The 7,302-nt window shown below is 62.2% G+C and overlaps 1 pseudogene; it reads right to left on the bottom strand.

The window, feature by feature from the left end:
- Window positions 1–7,302, bottom strand: part of LOC137356862 (zinc finger protein 135-like) — an 8,569-nt pseudogene continuing 1,267 nt past the window's right edge.

Here is a 7,302-nt window from a genome sequence, read left to right as displayed (position 1 = left end):
CCCGGGGCCTAGCCGATTGTCCCCAACGAGGCCCCGAGCACTGCAATCCGGGGCCTCCTCCACTGTTGCTTATCTCGATTGGGTGCAGTCCCAGCGGTGGCCACCACTCCTGGTGGCGCTGCCGGCCCTCTGACCAGCCAGCAGCTCCCGAAGGCGGGACTTCCTGTCTGAGAGGGGACGGCAGCCAATTGTGGGCCTGGGCCACCGGTTCAATGTTAAATTCCAGTCGTAGTGAGGCATGGTAGTTAGCCTGCAATGCAGATTTCAGGGACAGTAATCAATTCGTCCCACTTCCCCCCTGCTCTTTCCCCCCATATCCCTGCACATTTCTCCCCTTCCAGTATTTATCCAATTCCCCTTTTGAAAGTTACTATTGAATCTGCTTCCACCGCCCTTTCAGGCAGCGTGTTCCAGATCACAACAACTCGCTGTGTTAAAAATAAAATTCTCCTCCTCTCCCCCCCTCTGGTTCTTTCACCAATTATCTTCAATCTGTGTCCCTCTGGTTACCGACCCTCCTGCCACTGGAAACAGTTTCTCCTTATTTACTCCATCGAAACCCTTCCTGATTTCGAACACCCGATTAAATCTCCCCCTTAACCTTCTCTGCTCTAAGGGGAACAATCCCAGCTTCTCCCAGTCTCTCCACATTAACTGGAGTCCCTCATCCCTGCTCCCATTCCGGTAAATCTCCCTCCGTGCCCTCTCTGAGGGAGGGGGGGGGGTATTGGGGGAGGAGAGGGAATTGGAAATTCGACATTAGTAGGCGTCGCAAAGACATATTCGACACCCATCGGGCGTCACGTCAACGGGAGGCAATTACTGGGCGCAGCCGGGGGAGGGGGGCCGGGCCCGGTGCGGTCAGCGGCTGTGGACGCGGCGGTGGCCAATCAGGTTGGAGGCGCTCTTGAAGCCCTTGCCGCACTCCCCGCAGCGGTAGGGCCGCTCCTCGGAGTGGGTGCGCTGGTGGACGGCCAGGGTGGAGGACTGGCGGAAGGCCTTGCCGCAGAGCGGGCAGGCGTAGGGCCGCTCGCCGGTGTGGGTGCGCTCGTGCTTGACCAGGGTGGAGCGCTGGTTGAAGCCGGCGGCGCAAACCGGGCAGCGGTGGGGCCGCTCGCCGGTGTGGGTGCGCTCGTGGCTGGCCAGGTTGTGGGCCAGGCGGAAGGCCTTGCCGCAGGCCCCGCAGCGGTAGGGCTCGCGGCCCGAGTGCAGCGCCCGGTGCTTGGAGAGGGAGGAGTACTGCTTGAAGGCCTTGCCGCACTCGGCGCAGCGGTGGGGCCGGGGACCCTGGTGCCGCCGGCGGTGGGACTCCAGGAAGCGGGCCAGCCGGAATGCCTTGCCGCAGTCCTGGCAGCCGTGAGGCCGCTCGCCGTCGGCGCCCCCCCCGGGGCCGCGGTGGGGGCGGCCCGGCGTGCTCCCGCCGCCAGTGGGCCTCCAGCCGCCGGCAGTCCAGGAAGGCCTGGCCGCAGGCCTCGCACTTGCAGAGTTTCTGGCCGGCGTGCGAGCGCTGGTGCTGGGCCAGCTCCTCGGCCTGGCCGAACTCCAGGCCGCACAGGCCGCACCGCCGGGGGAAGGCCCCGTTTCCCGGCGACGGCCCCCCGGCGACGGGTGGCGTGCGTGCGGCGGTGGGCAGTCAGGTGGTGCGAATGGAGGAAGCGGCGGCCGCAGGTCTCGCACTCGAAGCGCCGCTCGGCCCCGTGGATGCGCCGGTGCTTGGCCAGGTTGGAGGAACTCTTGAAGGCCTTGCCGCACTCCCCGCAGCGGTAGGCCCGCTCCTCGGCATGGGTGCGGCCGTGGGCTCGCATGGAGGAGGCCTGGCTGAAGCGGCGGCCGCACACCGGGCACGGGAAAGGCCTCTCGCCGGTGTGGCAGCGCCGGTGTGCCTCCAGGTGGTGCCGCTGGACAAACTCCCGGCCGCAGGCCCCGCACTGGTACTGCTTATCCCCCCGGTGGAGCAACTGGTGCCGCAGCAGGTTGTAGGAGGTGCTGAAGCCTTTGCCGCAGGGGGGCGGGCAGCGGTATGGCCGCTCGCCGCTGTGGATTCGGCCGTGCCTCTTCAGGTCGCACTGCTGCTTGAAAGTGCGCCCGCACTCGGCGCAAGCGAAGCCTCCCCCGTCGGCCAGAAGGCAGTCAGAATCCAGCCGAGCCGTCTCCGACATCCAGCAGTCAGCGCCGCCTGCAACACATCAGAGAAACGTGCATCAGGGAACAGAACTGCAACTCAAAAGAGCCGGCACAGGCCCGAAGGGCCGAACAGCCTCCTCCTGCACCGTCTATTAGCGGAGCGACCGAAATTGTTCACGCCCAGCCCAATATTACATCCGTCAAGACTGGAACTGGATCTGCAAAACGTGTTTTCACCAGATTCCCACAGTTTGCCGAGACGGGTTACATTAAAATTGCCCCAATTGTGATTCTGTAATTTGTAAAACGCAACCAGAGCAGAATCTCATTCAAAATGGTGTCTCTCTCTCCCATATACAATCAGTACACTGACTGGTGTCTCTCAGTCCCTCTCTCTCAGGGTGATATCTGTACACTGACTGGTGTCTCTCAGTCCCTCTCTCTCTCAGGGTGATATCTGTACACTGACTGGTGTTTCTCAGTCCCTCTCTCTCAGGGTGATATCTGTACACTGACTGGTGTCCCTCAGTCCCCTCTCTCTCAGGGTGATCTCTGGACACTGACTGGTGTCTCTCAGTCCCTCTCTCTCAGGGTGATATCTGTACACTGACTGGTGTCTCTCAGTCCCTCTCTCTCAGGGTGATATCTGTACACTGACTGGTGTCTCTCAGTCCCTCTCTCTCAGGGTGATATCTGTACACTGACTGGTGTCTCTCAGTCCCCTCTCTCTCTCAGGGTGATATCTATACAGTGACTGGTGTCTCTCAGTCTCCGCTCTCTCAGGGTGATATCTGTACACTGACTGGTGTCTCTCAGTCCTCTCTCTCAGGGTGATATCTGTACACTGACTGGTGTCTCTCAGTCTCCTCTCTCTCAGGGTGATATCTGTACACTGACTGGTGTCTCTCAGTCCCCTCTCTCTCAGTGTGATATCTGTACACTGACTGGTGTCTCTCAGTCACTCTCTCTCAGGGTGATATCTGTACACTGACTGGTGTCTCTCAGTCCCTCTCACTCAGGGTGATATCTGTACACTGACTGGTGTCTCTCAGTCCCCTCTCTCAGGGTGATATCTGTGCATTGACTGGTGTCTCTCAGTCCCCTCTCTCTCAGGGTGATATCTGTACACTGACTGGTGTCTCTCAGTCCCTCTCACTCAGGGTGATATCTGTACACTGACTGGTGTCTCTCAGTCCCTCTCTCTCAGGGTGATATCTGTACACTGACTGTTGTCTCTCAGTCCCCTCTCTCAGGGTGATATCTGTGCATTGACTGGTGTCTCTCAGTCCCCTCTCTCTCAGGGTGATATCTGTACACTGTATGGTGTCTCTCAGTCCCCTCTCTCTCAGGGTGATATCTGTACACTGACTGGTGTCTCTCAGTCCCCTTTCTCTCAGGGAGATATCTGTACACTGACTGGTGTCTCTCAGTCCCTCTCTCTCAGGGTGATATCTGTACACTGACTGGTGTCTCTCAGTCCCCTCTCTCTCAGGGTGATATCTGTACACTGACTGGTGTCTCTCAGTCCCTCTCTCTCAGGGTGATATCTGTACACTGACTGGTGTCTCTCAGTCCCCTCTCTCAGGGTGATATCTGTGCATTGACTGGTGTCTCTCAGTCCCTCTCTCTCAGGGTGATATCTGTACACTGACTGGTGTCTCTCAGTCCCTCTCACTCAGGGTGATATCTGTACACTGACTGGTGTCTCTCATTCCCTCTCTCTCAGGGTGATATCTGTACACTGACTGTTGTCTCTCAGTCCCCTCTCTCAGGGTGATATCTGTGCATTGACTGGTGTCTCTCAGTCCCCTCTCTCTCAGGGTGATATCTGTACACTGTCTGGTGTCTCTCAGTCCCCTCTCTCTCAGGGTGATATCTGTACACTGACTGGTGTCTCTCAGTCCCCTTTCTCTCAGGGAGATATCTGTACACTGACTGGTGTCTCTCAGTCCCTCTCTCTCAGGGTGATATCTGTACACTGACTGGTGTCTCTCAGTCCCCTCTCTCTCAGGGTGATATCTGTACACTGACTGGTGTCTCTCAGTCCCCCCTCTCTCAGGGTGATATCTGTACACTGACTGGTGTCTCTCAGTCCCCTCTCTCTCAGGGTGATATCTGTACAGTGACTGGTGTCTCTCAGTCCCCTCTCTCAGGGTGATAGCTGTACACTGACTGGTGTCTCTCAGTCCCCTCTCTCTCAGGGTGATATCTGTACACTGACTGGTGTCTCTCAGTCCCCTCTCTCTCAGGGTGATATCTGTACACTGTCTGGTGTCTCTCAGTCCCCTCTCTCTCAGGGTGATATCTGTACACTGACTGGTGTCTCTCAGTCCCCTTTCTCTCAGGGAGATATCTGTACACTGACTGGTGTCTCTCAGTCCCTCTCTCTCAGGGTGATATCTGTACACTGACTGGTGTCTCTCAGTCCCCTCTCTCTCAGGGTGATATCTGTACACTGACTGGTGTCTCTCAGTCCCTCTCTCTCAGGGTGATATCTGTACACTGACTGGTGTCTCTCAGTCCCCTCTCTCTCAGGGTGATATCTGTACACTGACTGGTGTCTCTCAGTCCCCTCTCTCAGGGTGATATCTGTGCATTGACTGGTGTCTCTCAGTCCCCTCTCTCTCAGGGTGATATCTGTACACTGACTGGTGTCTCTCAGTCCCTCTCACTCAGGGTGATATCTGTACACTGACTGGTGTCTCTCATTCCCTCTCTCTCAGGGTGATATCTGTACACTGACTGTTGTCTCTCAGTCCCCTCTCTCAGGGTGATATCTGTGCATTGACTGGTGTCTCTCAGTCCCCTCTCTCTCAGGGTGATATCTGTACACTGTCTGGTGTCTCTCAGTCCCCTCTCTCTCAGGGTGATATCTGTACACTGACTGGTGTCTCTCAGTCCCCTTTCTCTCAGGGTGATATCTGTACACTGACTGGTATCTCTCAGTCCCTCTCTCTCTCAGGGTGATATCTGTACACTGACTGGTGTCTCTCAGTCCCTCTCTCTCAGGGTGATATCTGTACACTGACTGGTGTCTCTCAGTCCCCTCTCTCTCAGGGTGATATCTGTACACTGACTGGTGTCTCTCAGTCCCCCCTCTCTCAGGGTGATATCTGTACACTGACTGGTGTCTCTCAGTCCCCTCTCTCTCAGGGTGATATCTGTACAGTGACTGGTGTCTCTCAGTCCCCTCTCTCAGGGTGATATCTGTACACTGACAGGGGGGAGAGCGGGGAGTGGGGAGTGGGGGGGGGGCAGAGCGGGGAGTGGGGGGGGTGCAGAGCGGGGAGTGGGGGGGGCAGAGCGGGGAGTGGGGGGGAGAGCGGGGAGTGGGGGGGGCAGAGCGGGGAGTGGGGGGGCAGAGCGGGGAGTGGGGGGGCAGAGCGGGGAGTGGGGGGGGCAGAGCGGGGAGTGGGGGGGCAGAGCGGGGAGTGGGGGGTGGCAGAGCGGGGAGTGGGCAGAGCGGGGAGTGGGGGGGGGAGAGCGGGGAGTGGGGGGGGAGAGCGGGGAGTGGGGGGGGAGAGCGGGGAGCGGGGAGTGGGGGGGAGCGGGGAGTGGGGGGGGGAGCGGGGAGTGGGGGGGGGGGGGAGAGCGGGGAGTGGGGGGGGGGGGAGAGCGGGGAGTGGGGGGGGGGGGAGAGCGGGGAGTGGGGGGGGGGGAGAGCGGGGAGGGGGAGACCGGGAGAGGGGGGGTAGAGCGGGGAGTGTGGGGGGTAGAGCGGGGAGTGGGGGGGGGGAGAGCGGGGAGTGGGGGGGGGGGAGAGCGGGGAGAGAGCGGGGAGCGGGGGGGGAGCGCGGGGAGTGGGGGGGGGGGAGAGCGGGGAGTGGGGGGGGGGAGAGCGGGGAGTGGGGGGGGGAGAGTAGGGGGGGGGAGAGCGGGGAGTAGGGGGGGGGAGAGTGGGGGGGGAGAGCGGGGAGAGGTGGGGGAGAGTAGGGGGGGGCGAGCGGGGAGTGAAGGGGGGAGAGCGGGGAGAGGGGGGGGGAGCGCGGGGAGTGGGGGGGGGGAGCGCGGGGAGTGGGGGGGGAGAGTAGGGGGGGGCGAGCTGGGAGTGAAGGGGGGAGAGCGGGAGAGAAAGCGGGGAGTGGGGGGGAGGAGAAAGCTGGGGGGGAGAAAGCGGGGATTTGGGGGGAGAAAGCGGGGAATGGGGGGGAGAAAGCGGGCAGTGGGGGGGAAAAAGCGGGGAGTGGGGGGAGAAAGCGGGGAGTGGGGGGGGAAAAGCGGGGAGTGGGGGGGGAGAAAGCGGGGAGTGGGGGGGGAGAAAGCGGGGAGTGGGGGGGAGAAAGCGGGGAGTGGGGGGGGAGAAAGCGGGGAGTGGGGGGGGAGAAAGCGGGAGTGGGGGGGGAGAAAGCGGGGAGTGGGGGGGGAGAAAGCGGGGAGTGGGGGGGGAGAAAGCGGGGAGTGGGGGGGGAGAAAGCGGGGAGTGGGGGGGGGGAGAAGCGGGGAGTGGGGGGGGAGAAAGCGGGGAGTGGGGGGGGAGAAAGCGGGGAGTGGGGGGGGAGAAAGCGGGGAGTGGGGGGGGGAGGAGAAAGCAGGGAGTGGGGGCGGAAAGCGGGGAGTGGGGGGGGGGGAGAAAGTGGGGAGTGGGGGGGGAGAAAGCGGGCAGTGGGGGGGGAGAAAGCGGGCAGTGGGGGGGGAGAAAGCGGGCAGTGGGGGGGGGAGAAAGCGGGGAGTGGGGGGGGGGAAAGCGGGAGTGGGGGGGGGAAAGCGGGGAGTGGGGGGGGGAAAGCGGGGAGTGGGGGGGGGGAAAGCGGGAGTGGGGGGGGGGGAGAGCGGGGAGTGGGGGGGAGGAAAAGTGGGGAGTGGGGGTGGGGGGAGAAAGCGGGGAGTGGGGTGGAGAAAGCGGGGAGTGGGGGGGGGGAAAGCGGGGAGTGGGGGGGGGGGAAAGCGGGGAGTGGGGGGGGAAAGCGGGGAGTGGGGGGGGGAAGCGGGGAGTGGGGGGGGGAAGCGGGGAGTGGGGGGGGGGAAGCGGGGAGTGGGGGGGGGGAGAGCGGGGAGTGGGGGGGAGGAAAAGCGGGGAGTGGGAGGGGAGAAAGCGGGGAGTGGGGGGGGAGGAGAAAGCGGGGAGTGGAGGGGAGGAGAAAGCGGGAGGGGGGGGGAGGAGAAAGCGGGGAGTGGGGGGGGAGGAGAAAGCGGGGAGTGGGGGGAGGAGAAAGCGGGGAGTGGGGGGAGGAGAAGGCG

The sequence above is a fragment of the Heterodontus francisci genome, chromosome 46, assembly GCF_036365525.1.
Source record: "Heterodontus francisci isolate sHetFra1 chromosome 46, sHetFra1.hap1, whole genome shotgun sequence".
Lineage (NCBI taxonomy): Eukaryota > Metazoa > Chordata > Chondrichthyes > Heterodontiformes > Heterodontidae > Heterodontus > Heterodontus francisci.
The sequence above is the reverse complement of the archived record's forward strand: the minus strand, read 5'-3'. Positions and strand labels throughout refer to the sequence as shown.